Source organism: Xenopus tropicalis, chromosome 4 (genome assembly GCF_000004195.4).
Source record: "Xenopus tropicalis strain Nigerian chromosome 4, UCB_Xtro_10.0, whole genome shotgun sequence".
Lineage (NCBI taxonomy): Eukaryota > Metazoa > Chordata > Amphibia > Anura > Pipidae > Xenopus > Xenopus tropicalis.
The window spans coordinates 24,222,408-24,236,092 of record NC_030680.2 but is presented as its reverse complement, the minus strand read 5'-3'; the positions used below and the strand labels follow the sequence as shown (position 1 = coordinate 24,236,092).

The 13,685-nt window shown below is 42.2% G+C and overlaps 1 protein-coding gene and 1 non-coding gene across 7 annotated transcripts in view; one reads left to right on the top strand and one right to left on the bottom strand.

The window, feature by feature from the left end:
* Window positions 1-1,371, bottom strand: part of ppp6r3 (protein phosphatase 6 regulatory subunit 3) — a 47,585-nt gene extending 46,214 nt beyond the window's left edge. For 3 of the 6 annotated variants that reach the window (XM_031900204.1, XM_012961333.3, XM_031900206.1), the window contains exon 1: window positions 1,234-1,371. The gene's annotated coding sequence lies outside the window, so the exon portion shown is untranslated. 6 annotated transcript variants of the gene reach the window in all.
* A 584-nt stretch (window positions 1,372-1,955) lies between these two features.
* Window positions 1,956-2,028, top strand: trnaa-agc. The gene has a single exon. It is a non-coding gene; the product is annotated as a tRNA-Ala (tRNA).
* Window positions 2,029-13,685: the final 11,657 nt, after the last annotated feature.

Sequence of the window (13,685 nt, the reverse complement as noted above, 5' to 3'; positions counted from 1 at the left end):
TTGTAAATGATTTCCTTTTTCTCTGTAATAATAAAACAGTACCTGTACTTGATCCCAACTAAGATTAATTACCCCGTATTGGGGGCAGAACAGCCCTATTGGGTTTATTTAATGGTTAAATTATTCCCTTTTCTCTGTAATAATAAAACAGTACCTGTACTTGATCCCAACTAAGATATAATTACCCCTTATTGGGGCAGAACAGCCCTATTGGGTTTATTTAATGGTTAAATGATTCCCTTTTCTCTGTAATAATAAAACAGTACCTGTACTTGATCCCAACTAAGATATAATTAATCCTTATTGGAGGCAAAACAGCCCTATTGGGTTTATTCAATATTTAAGTGATTTTTAGCAGACACGCTATGGAGATCCAAATAACGGAATGATCCCTTTTCCGGAAAACCCCAGGTCCCGAGCATTCTGAATACCGGGTCCCATACCTGTAGTTTTAAAATACTGAATAGTTAGATTAGAAATGGGTATTCTGAAGTAGAAGAAAGCAGCTCAGCACTATTAAAAATAGTATTAAGACATGGAAAAGAAGCAGCGAGAGCATTTCATTGAATCCCTTCTCTAGCGCAGACCCTGGCTGAAGGCCCAACAGCTGGAGGGCTGCAAATTGGACAACCCTGATGTATGTATACAAGTATATTGCTTTTCAGATGGTACTATTTGTTATTTAGATAATAACAAAAGAACCCAATAAGAACATAAATACGAAAATGGTATTACATTTAACATTAGGGGTTAAGAGACAAGAGGGAGGAGTTCTCTAGCCAGCAGAGCTTACAATCTAAGAAAACATCAGGCAGTTGACACAAAACTTGACTTGAACTTTTTTTCTACATTACTCCCGCTGAAGGCCCCCTCTGATATGGAGGGAAATGCCCTTTCACCCCACTCTAACAACCGGCCTTGTTTGCAGCCTCCCGGCCCGGCGAGTTAGTGGGAGCCCAGTAGGATGTGACAGAACTCCGCACTTTATTACTGGACTCCCAGCATTCCCTGCGCGGTGCCCCCGCACACCCAATAAAGCCCAGTATATGTACCCTAAATATATATCTTCCACTCCCCCCTTCATACACTGCACTACTACTATTGCCGAATGGAGTCCTGCGCCCCTCAAAGGACAAGTTACCCGGAAGCCGACTATACCACCAAAGAAAGGCCCACTTCCGTAAAACAGTCTGGACTCAAAACTAACGCGTATAAAAAATCACAAATAAATACCTGAAGTGACCAACAACCTTATTCAGGCAGGCGGGAAAATTGCTCAGCAGTATAAGCGAGTTTTCAAGATGGTGGACATATCAACTCTTCAACCCCTCCCCTCCTCCATCAAGGGAAGCGCATAACCCCTGGATCGGGATATCCCGCCCCCAGATTTGTCAAAGCCGGCAGATGACTGCGCCACACAGTTGTCACTCAAGCTGCAAACGTCACCACCGCATCGCAGAACTTTGCCGCGGATTGGGCCGTACTACTGTCAGTCACCAAAGCTGGCTGAGTTGCGTCGCAGGGAGGCGATTGGCTCGCAATCAGCGAAGTCAAACTTGAACTCTACCAATAAGCCCCGCTAAGGCCCTACAGCCTCCCAGGCCATAGCAACAATAGTACGTCAGTGAAAATGGCAGTAGGGCGCTCCAATCAGAATACAGCATCCAGTTGCTCGCCTCTGTAAGCTAGAGAGGCAAGGGACCGAAGCTGGCAGATAAGGAGGCGGGTTGATTGTAGGCTGTTTCGGGGCAGAAGTGATGGGGGACGGCTATAAATCGGCACCTGCTGTTGTATTAGTCACTTTGCCTGTGGCAGTTCGCTTTACATGAATATTGTAGGCATTTATTATAAACGAGGCCAGTTACATTTGCGGGTGATATTGGTATAGTTGTATGTAATTGCCGACGCTAGGTGGCGTCTATGTAAGTTACGTGTTTCCGAGCAGCAATATGGAAGGGGAATTAGCTCAAATGGTAGAGCGCTCGCTTAGCATGCGAGAGGTAGCGGGATCGATGCCCGCATTCTCCAGCCTTTAGTTTCTTTATTTCCTGGAGTAACTGGCAAAGGCAGAATAGCAAAACAAATTTATTGTTCTTGGTACAACATATCTATAATAACAACCAGCTGCCAGGCTCAGACATCCGGGTAATTCATTGTTTTTTTATTTGCAATTTGCTTTCAAGCCATTTTTGACCAAGAAATAATACCTTCTGATTGGTTGCAATAGGTGTCAGGATGTGTGATGTGTGCACTTTTTATTGCATTGACCCATATGCGCGGCATTGCCCAGAAAATATGAATAGGGAGCTTATATAGCAGTATAATACAAGTAAATGATGGAAGGTTTAATAGGCAAATAGATTAGGCAGACTGGATGGCTTGTCTGCAACCAGACCTGGCAGTAGCTGGCAGGCAGTAGATGAAAGTAATTCTGTTTTGCAGGCGAGTGTTCAGAGCAGGCAGCAGACAATAGCAAATCCATTAGATAAAAGTCAGGGAAGGCAGCACATAATAGAAACATACTTCCCAACTGTCCCGCTTTAGGCGGAACAGTCCCGATTTTTCCACCCTGCCCAGCAGTCCTGGATTTGTCTTCAAATGTCCCGCTTCCTCCAGCTGCATCCCCTGGCTCCCCCTTAACTTCCTCCAGCTCCCCCCAGCTGGAGGATGCTAAGGGGGAACTGGAGGATGCTGGGGAAGACGCTGGGAGGGAGCTGGAGGATGCTAAGGGGGAGCTGGAGGATGCTGTGGAAGACGCTGGGAGGCAGCTGGAGGATGCTGGGGAGGAGTCCTCTATCAAAAGAAATAGAGGATTTCTTGTCTCCTTTTTTTGTAAACATGTTCTTCGCTATCAGACTTCCTCTTCTTTGGGGCTCCTTCAGGTTTGGGGCACGTGTCTCCTCAGTTCTATCCCTTCTCCTGCTCCCACTCCTATAAGAATTCATAAGAATGCACTCCCCCCCCCTCCCATAAGAATGTGTGATCTTAGCTACCAACGGCTAATGCTGCAGCAGGAAGCTATGAAGACCAAGCTAAAATGGCAGCTGCCATCTTAAACAAATGGCTCTTTACTCAGGTATGATAAAGCTTTCTGCTGAATAAATATAGTGTTCTAGGTGGCATTAATGTGGCGAGTCTATGCCAAAATGACTTTCCTTCATTAAATAAGTGGCCACTTGGGGGAATCTGCATTATGCACAAGCTCATTATGAATAATGTGGCTGCGTCCTATTGGAATACACTTCACATGCACCCTTCTACTTAACTCTATGCTTACTGTGCATGCATACATCAAATTGAGCCAGGGGTATGCCCTAAACCCAAAACCAGGTAACCCCTGGGAAATACAGGAGTGTCGACAGATATGGCACGTTCATTAGGCAGAAAAGGTCAAGGCAGGTGGCAGACAATAGCAATTCCTTTAGAGAGACAAAAGGTTAGGAAAGGAGGTAGACATTAGCAATCCATTAGACAAAAGGGGTCAGGGAAGGCGATAGATAGACAATAGTAAGCCGTTAGAGGAAAGGGCAGACAATAACAAGTCCATTAGACCCACAAAAGGTCAAGGAAGGCGACAGACAATAGCAAGTCCGTTAGACAGACAAAAGGTCAGGGAAGGCGTCAGAAAATAGCAAGTCCATTAGACAAAAGGTCAAGGAAGGCGACAGACAATAGCAAGTCCATCAGACAGACAGAAGGTCAGGGAAGGTGGCAGACTATAGCAAGTCCATTAGGGCAGTGCACACAGTGCTTGACTATTGCATGCGACTAATCTCCCCAACATGCCATCCCAACGGCAAGAATGTACTGTAAATCACCAGTGGGATACACATTGAATCAGTTGGCCTAAGTTGCCTCGCAAGGAAAGTTCTGACAACTTCAGAAAACCAAAGCAACGCGTATGCCACCCCACTGGCAATTTACATTCTTGGTGGTGGGATGGCATGTCAGAAAGATTAGTCACCCGCAATAGTGACTAATCTTCCAGTGTGCCACTGCCCTTTGACAAAAGGTCAGGACAGGCAGCAGACAATAGCAAGTCCATTAGTCAAAGGGTCAGGGAAGGTAGCAGGTAATAGCAAGTCCATTAGACAGACTAAAGGTCAGGACAGGTGGCAGACTATAGCAAGTGCATTACACAAAAGGTCAAGGAAGGACGGAGACAATAGCAAGTCCGTTAGACAAAAGGTCAGGGCAGACAGCAGACAATAGCAAGTCCGTTAGACAAAAGATCAGGGCAGGCAGCAGACAATAGAAAGTCCATTATACAGGCAAACAGTCAGGGAAGGAGGCAGACAATAGCAAATGTGTTGAAAAGACAAAAAGCAGAGCCAGGCCAAGTATTTGCACCCAAAGCACTTCTGTCTGGGGTCTGGTTGTGTTCTGCAACTCATCCTGGATAAAAAATATCCAGCACCAGAATCAGCGCAGGCGGGCACAAGGCAACCCCATACTTACTGTCTGCTATAGGGCATGCAGCTCATTTACTGTGCAGAGTGCAGCCTCCAAATGCAAAAACATGGTGGTTTGCAGCCTATATGATCGCTATACTGTATCTAAACTTTGAGATGTTATTGTTGGGAAGACTAGCACGTTGCACCTAACCAATAACTCATATCAGTAGAAAACCAATCTTAGGGCCCTCACCTCTCAATCTGCTCGTTTCAACATCACAGTAGCCAATTCTGCAATAACAGGCACTCTACTAATACCAGCCCAAAAGGGCAAGATCTCGAGCTTGTACAAACTATTGTACAAACCTCAACATATAGACCCAGAACTAAGAGCACGTGATGCCTGGGAGGACGAGTTGGGTGCTCTCCTTGATGTTCAGTAGGAATGGATACTTACCACCCCAAAGCTGGTTTCATTTGCATATAGGCATAGCTTGTTACAATTGTATCTAATTCATAGAGCTTATTATACTGTACAAAGACTGTATGCTATGAAAGTATTGACCTCACCTCTATGCCCGAGATGTGGCTCCGAGGCCGCTACACTAGTGCACACTCTATGGAGCTGCTCGAGCTCTGACTTCTCTGAAAAAAGATTTGTTGTGTCTGTAATTCCTGTGCCACAGACACACAGCTTTCTGTTCTCTGCTCTTTCCTGCTCCCCCCTCCCTCAAGAATTCTAAGAACTGGCCCCCCCTTAGGAATGTGGATCTGAGCCAATCAGCAGGAAGCTGACTCATACTCTAACTAACTGAGCATGTTCAGTTTAGTCTTGGTGTCTTTGCAGGAGTGAGGCATTATGGGAACTTTCTACACAGCTCAGCATTTTTTCTTCCTGTTTGGCTTTAGATCTTCTGAATAGGTGAAATATGGGGAGACTTAAGGGCACTATTGAGACAACTGAAGGTATGCCTGCAGCTTGAGATGAACTCTTTATTAGCCTTTCCTTCTCTTTTAATGTCCCTAAGCACAGGTAGGAGAATAGTGAGAAGCAGCTGATCAGAGAAATCTGTATCTGTAGGGCTCAATAGGTTAATGCTTCATTGGGAGCCCTATTAGTGGCATAACTATAGAGGTAGCGGACCCTGCAGGGGTGCCTGGGTTGCAATGTCTGCTTTCTCTCTCCCCTTCCCAGGAACTTTCCTACCTGCCAGCTAGGAGGGAAGTCACAGGCAGGCTGAAGACATGAGCGGGGGTGGGCGGGCAGTGGATCCTGTTTTTTTTTTTTTTTGCAGGGGGGGGTGGGAGCTGGTGCACACTAGTTACGCCGCTGAGACCTATCCTAAGATGAAGCTTTCATAAAGTTTACGTTCATATAACCAACTATGTTTCTAACAGGAAGGGCTACTTGAGAATTAGTTACCCCAAAAACTTGTAGCCCTCTAAAAACATTTATCACATAGAACAGCCCTTGTAAAACACTGTTCCATATAAATAAATAAATATAAAAGCCGTTTCAGGAAAAAAATATACTTTTCTAGTAGTCTTCACCATTATGATATAAACGACCTGGTTAAGAATAAAGGTATAATGTAATAAATATGAACTCTCAAAAGTGACTAATTTTAAATGTGAAAAGTTCTTGATCATGTAAATGTAATATTTCATGTTAACCAGTAGATGGAGCACTGTATCACGTATGTTCAGCTTAAACGGGCTGTGGTACTAATATTGCTAAAATGCTGCTTTATAACATTAAAATAGAATTATTTAGAAGAAACTTTTATAGTAATTAGTGCCTTTTTTTACTAAGCAATTACATTTTGGTACTGGCCTCCATTACACTCATGCAGGCATATGGAAATGAATGCTCTAAAGCTGCCATTCCCAACATCCGCCGCAGCTGGGTGGTATATATTTGTTCTCTCTGTTTTTTGCTCAGTTCATACTGCACAGTTTTTAATGATAAGCTCATATGCTGATTACCCTTTCTGCCTAACCTGAGACAGTCATTTACATTCCCACCCAAACAGCAAATGGTACTAGATACACATGCAGGTTATACTATTTATTGCTAGGATTGCCACCTGGCAATTGGGGCATACTAACACAGGCTGAGAATCAACCCTAATGCTCCAATCAGCTTTCAGGGGTGCCTGCGCCTGGAGCCACTGTGTCAGTCTGGGTGTAGGCACAAATAGCGGATTTCAGTGCTGAAACACTCAAATCTGCATTTCAGCACTGAACTGCTCCATGTACCTGCAGCTGGGCCAAAGGGCTACAGCCATGTGAGACTGACTCTCAGATAAATTCAGGCCAAGAATTAGTATTTCAGGAGTTCACCGGGGAGAGAAGCGAATCTAGAAGGAAATCAGCAAGGAGAGATTATGTGATGGAGTTGCTATGCCAGACAAGAAAGTTTGTAAAAATGTTTTGAAGAAGCCTGGGAAGGTCCCTCATCTGTTCCTGCTGATTAGATGGAGTTTATGATGTCTTGGATGAAAAATACTATTTCTAGCTCAGTGGCTAGCATAGTGGGTCAAGTAATGGATAATGTTATTAAAAATATCAAATCTTCACATGCTGCTGAAAATAGAGATCCTACATTTCACGGCAGAGTTTTGTCAGATTTCTCAGAAGGTGAAATTTCAAGATCATCAGAAAAAAGTGACAATGCTCATTTTAATATTGATTCAGTTGATTTCCTCATTAAAGCCATGAGACATACTTTGGAACTTGACTCTGCAGATCCAGAACCAGTAAAGCAGGATAAGATGTTCAATCGCAGAGTAACAAAAGTGCTGTGTTTTCTGTTCATGGGGTCATGAATGACACAAAGATGTGCAACCACCCTCCTAAGCTAGATGCTGCTGTTACTCAAATTGCCATACAACATTGCCAGTAGATGAGAGAGTTTCCCTCAAAGATGCGATGGAAAGCAACAAGACGCCATACTGAAAAAGTTATACCTGATGGCAGGATTGTCATGCAAACTAGCAGTCGTTTTTATTTTGCTGGCTTGGGCTAATGGTTTGATGATGTGGAAGAAGCCTTGCTTAATGGGTTGAAAAGAAAAAATTATATTGGGGATGCTTCAAGAGCCTAAAGCAGCCAATGATTTTGGTATAAATGGATAGCATAAAATTATAAGCCAAATTCATGAAGCCTGGTGTTGCCAGAAGGGCATTATGGCTTAAACACTGATCAGTCCAGTCTAAGCATAACCTGTGTTCTCTTCCATATGAGGGTAGACATTGTTTTGTTCATTGTTGGATAACACCATTAACAAGGTTTCAGCAGGAAAATCAGCTTTCCTTCCTCAAGAAAGAAAGAGCAGAAGACCTTCAGGGAAGCCATCTGGCTCTAGATTTTGTGAGGCAAAGCAGTATAGACCTGGGAGATAGACAAGGATGGGAAAGTAGGGTTTAGCAGTTTCAAAGTTCCAAGAAAGAATCAAGACAAAGCAAATGCAAAGAAGCATGAAGGTTTGCAAGCCCTACTGTATTATGTGGGAGGAAGATTGGCACGATTCAAAGCAGTGTGGGCTCAGCGTGTTACAGACAAGTGGGTATTAAAAGTTATTCAGTCAGGATATCAGATAGAGTTTTTGAAGACTCCAATAAAGAACAGTTTTAAACCTTCATATTCGCCAAATGCAAAAGAGAAGAAATAAGTTGCACATCCTGGAAAATCTGTTGAAAAATGAGTGATCCCGGTGGTACCAAAGAAAGAAAGAAAGATTTTCAGGCAAATATTCTCCCCTCTTCTTGAGATAGAGATAGAATCCCTAAATTGTATATGTCACCTGATAAGTCAAGGAGATTGGCTTGCGAAAAATGTCCCTCAGGATTTGTATCTATACATTCTGGTTTCGAAAAGCCATCAAAAATCACATTTTATACTCTTCGAAAACTCCTTCATTACAGGGCACTCCTCTTCGGACTGGGATCATCTCCAAGAACATTCACAAAAGTACTGGCTGCCATCTTGGCCATTCTATGTCTTATGGGAAATCTGTTGAAAAAAAGAGTGATACCGGTGGTACCAAAGAAAGAAAGAAAGATTTTCAGGCATATATTCTCCCCTCTTCTTGAGAAAAAAAACGAATGGAGATTTCAGAGTTATCTTAGATCTAAAACCCCTTGGCAAGTAAGAGATTCAAGATAGAATTCCTAAATTTTATATGTCACCTGATAAGTCAAGGAGATTGGCTTGCGAAAAACGTCCCTCAGGATGTGTATCTCCACATTCCGGTTCAGAAAAGCCATCAAAAATCACATTTTATATTCTTCGAAAGCTACTTCATTACACGGCAGCCCTCTTCAGACTGGGATCAGCTCCAAGAACATTCACAAAAGTACTGGCTGCCATCTTGGCCATTCTATGTCTTATGGGAGTACAAATTTTCATATATACTGGATGATAAATTGTTGAAGGCTCAGTCTAAGGATACTCTAAGGAAACACATAAATCTTAATCTACTAACTGGGGATGGGTAATAAATCAGAAGAAAACGCTTCTAACTTCCTCACAATGCATAAGCTACCTGTGGGTAGAGATAGACAAGAGATCTTTCAGTGTAAGTCTCCCTCAAGACAGAATTTTGGATGTTCAGAATCATGTGCAGAACCAAGCAGTCCTAATCAAGTCAGACAACATGACTACTGTAAAGTATATTGCCAACTGGTGGGATGAAATCCCCCCATGCTTGACCACAACTATTATCGACTGGAGCTAACTTCATCTGATAGAGCTTTTTCAACAGAATGAAATCTCCCATGCTCGTACAGATTTCCTCCGATATCTCTGATCATGAAAACACTGAAAACCTTTAAAGACGACAGGGCTGATGTGATTTTGATTGTTCTATGTTGTCCAAGGACACCTTTGGTCTCCCAGTTAGCCAGGATGACTCTGGATCCACCATTCAGACTTCCTATTCATCCAAAATTACTAACTCAGGGAAAGATCATCCATTCAAACCCAAAATATTGCCCTGAAATATACAGGAAATATAAAACAATATCAAACAATACTATCAAAACCCTTATGGCAGCCAGAAAAAGTTCAACCTAGGAGGAACATTATAAAGCGTGTATCAGTTGTCTCGTTGATCAGGCAGGACTGAAAATTTTGATTGGGCATCTATGAAGGTGCCCAAATATTTTAACGTTAATGCTAAATTGTCAGATGGGGTAAAAAAATTATTTTATTTTTACCTGCATTGTTTTTACCTGCATCTGACTATTCCGCTTTTAACGTTTGTAGAGTGAATAAACAATCTTTTCTAGGACCAATGATCATGGGAAAGATCGTAATTGTAGCATATATATGGCCACCTTAAATGTTGAAATTTATACAGCTGTATTATGCACTATGTACATTCATGCAATTAAATTATATTAATGTAGGGACCCATAGGGTTAACATGCCTCTATGGCTTTAAACCCTACAACTTCCTAGTCTATGCTGTTACTGGGCAAAGACCCGTGTATCAGTTTATAGTTTTGCATATGTGTCTTATAAAGGGTTTAGCAAATACATTTAAATGGTTAAGTGATTGTTACTCAAAGTAGAGAGCAGTCAGCAGCAGAAACAAATCCTGCAGGAAGGTCCAAATGTACAGTATGAAAATAAAATAATATTACTGGTGCTGTGCAAGCTAGTGTGTCATTGATGACCTTGGTTTAAGCTGTCTCGATGGAGCAAGCTGAGCAGTAGCCAGATGGAAACGGGTCAAGGAGTGCGCTGGAGCTCACCAAATGTTGTAAGGGGGTGGGGGGGGGGGGACAGACAACCTCATCATAGAGTTCAGAAGAAAAATCCAATAGAGAGAGCCAATAGTCCTTTATATGACACTAGTTGTACAAGGAATCTTGTGACCACCTCCATTTCTAGAAAGGTATAGAAGTATTTTCCAAAACTAGCAGTAAGGGTAAATGTCAGCCTTAGTGCCTGGGTAATGCAAACTCTGTGTTGCACAGGGGAGGCATAAAACGAAAACACATCGTCACATTATCTCATCTTCTTCCATCGAGTGCATACAGTATTTCCACTGCAGGCGGGGTTAGTGGGCACAGATATGCATATGAGAACACTCTCGTTCCTTAGGAGAAGAAAAGCAGATCTGGCAGTTTTCATAAATCACATCTACTTTACAGCAATGGGAATTAACAAGTGAAAACCGCTGTATTTCATCTCCTTCTTCCATGGAATGGAGCCCAAAAGGATATTTTTAGTCCTGTTTTCATATGGATGGCAGTATTTATATAAATATCTGTAAACACTCCACAATAATGTTAAGTCAATGTAGGGTTCTTTTTGTCCGTGCACCCTGATGTACCCATGGTAACTTTGTTTTATTATATCATTTTCCTAGTATAGGGAGGTGAGGGAAAGTACTTCTCCTCCTCCCTTCCACTCCCCAGCGATGTCCCTAGTCCAGTTCTGCTCCACAGTCTTTTGGTACAATCTGGAGGTTGGGGAGGTGAAGATGATGAACATCAGCCTTAGAGGAGGCTTAGCTAGTAAGTTCAAGGCAGGGGCATGCTGGGAAGAGACGAATGATTGGCAGAGAGAGAGGCTGTAGGGAAATTACATTAAGTTTCAAACCACAATGTATACTGTATTTGCCTACATGAACCCAGGTTTGGGCGAAATTATGCCGACAGTAACAAAATAGAGATAACTACAGAGCTATAGCATATTGGACTCCTCTATAATTGCACTCACTCTGAGGGTAGGCACCTCTGTTAATGATCTTTTGGCAGAAGCATTGTAAAGTTGGCCAAACGCAGGTATGCTCTCCAGCTGCTGAACCCATGGCCCAACGGGGCCACACACACAAAATACAGTTACAAAATAACTTATTTTTTCAAAGTTTTCATACTGTGCGTATTTTTTGCAACTTTTTTATTAATTTGCGCGACTTTGCGACAAAAAGTGCGACAAAGTCGTATTTGTCGCGCCGAGTACAAAGGTTTCGGATTCATTCAAGCTTCGGTAATGTGACTTTGGCCAGGTTGGAGCTGCAGAGTGCCATTGAGTCCTATGGGAGGCTTCCAAAAACATGCACAGAAGGATCAAAGTCAGAAAGGTTTTCCCACCGTTTACGACCGTTCGGATAAGAACATTTTGTGACTTTCGGATTGCCAATATGATATTGTCGTGACGAATACGATTTTTTCGTAAGCATTTTCGTGACGTTTATATCTAATTTGAATTTTACCCATTTCGGGATTTTAACTCGTACTTTGATAAATCAGCCCCCACATGTCTGCCTTTCTGTTGTTCTGATGGTTTGTGCAAAGAGCACCAACAATTGGCACTGCAGGGAGAGTTGTTGGTGGGACTTCGGCAGATTCTGCACGATCCGACTGATAGTTTATAAACATCAGGTTGGGGTTGGTGGGCCACTGCACAAGCATACAGTAGCTGTATGGTCAGCCTAAGTCTTTGCCAAGCCCTACTACTCCAACAACATTAAACTATTTTGTTAATTCATTTTCGCATTATCTGACGAAAGGAGGGTTACCAACTAAAATTATACCTTTTCTGTGAGACTCTTCATGGCTGTCACTAAAGGGGTTAAACACCTGTAATTTTATGCAGCCCCTGTGGTCAAGAAGCTTTAATATTTAACAATCTGTGCATGGAATGTGTTCATAGTGGGGTCCCCAGCTGCCTATTTTTTCAGGACAGAATGAAGAGCAGTTTTAGTTGCACCAGCAAGTCAAACTATAATATTCACATAAACTTCACATTTGTATATGCAATTACGACCCTTGCTAGGTGAGCAGATATAGTTCATGGGACTAGTCTGTTGGGAACTTGCACAATTGTAGTAATTTTAGTTGGAGATTAAGAGTTGGAGAAAAAATGGACAAAGAACACTCTACAGCTCATTGACAGGCACGCACTATGTGAACATATAAAGCTATTCATTTTACCGACAATGCAGCATTACTTCCCAAAATTCCATCAGCATTGTGGGTGCCCCCTAAAATGCGTGCGCCACAACTTACCACACATTTTTCTTCCGTTTTAACTTGCAGGATCATTAGGGTTATGTAATAAAAGGCACTAAGTTTGCCCAGGAGAGGTTAAAAGCAAATTTCTAATTGGTTGCTATGGGTTACTGCTCCTGTGCAAAGTTAGTTTCTTTTATTACATATGGGGGATCAAGTTACTGATGATGCATAAATTAATATTTACATCAGGACAATCCAACTGGAGGTCTGTATGCCAGATGTGGCACTACAAAGGATTGTTATGGCCTCCAGTCTGCCTAGGGTTCATAGAAGTCTTTATGACATCATTGTTTTGATACTATGTGGCTCACAAACAAGTGACCAGTGGTACATAGAAGAAGCTGGATAGTAATGATTAAGTCATAGCAAATGTGATTTTAACACTATACACAGAGGTAATTAGGACTGTCCCATGTCTGATGTTAGACATGGCTAATACCCTATGCTACCCTCCAGTCCAGTTGGACTGGAATGCCAAAGTGCATTCTTAGATCTCCTGGTGGGCCCCAGTTAGGGACAGTTCCCGTCTGCCCTTTCTTTTTTCAGCCATTTATGACACATAGTATGTCTAGCACTGTATAAATCCATTGTAGGTCCATTGTGAGAATGGACCCTTAAAGAGCAAGGAAAGGCTACTACTGTAGCCCTTAATATAGTGTAGAGCTCCCTTGCCCAAAGTAAATCGCCAAATTTGTTTTTTAAAATACTGGGCACATCTCCCAAAAATTTGCTTGTAACTTATAAGTGTATTTGCAGCCTGTCACGGCCACTATCTTGGATTCCGCCATCTTGGATTCCCCCGCTCGCACCCCCCCCGTGATCAAACACCCCCAAAGGCAATTCTTCTTGAGTTTTGCAAGTTTTCTATAGGCTTTTGAATTATGGGACCTGTTATGCAGAATGCTTGAGACCTGGGGTTTTCAGGACAAGGGTCTTTCCATAATTTGGATCTCCATACCTTAAGTCTACTTAAAAATCTTTTAAATATTAAACCCAATAGGATTGTTTTGCCTCCAATAGGAATTAATTATATTTTAGTTAAGATCAAGTACAAGGTACTGTTTTATTATTACAGAGGTAAAAGGAAATCGTTTTTAAAAAATGTATTTGAGTAAAATGGAATGTTTGGGAGATGGCCTTCCTGAACTTTATGGATAACGGGTTTCCAGATAATGTATCCCAGTACTAACATAGAATACTCAAATATGCCCAGTGATGGACTGATTTTTATAAAACAAATGCTTCTGTGTCTCTAGGGGTC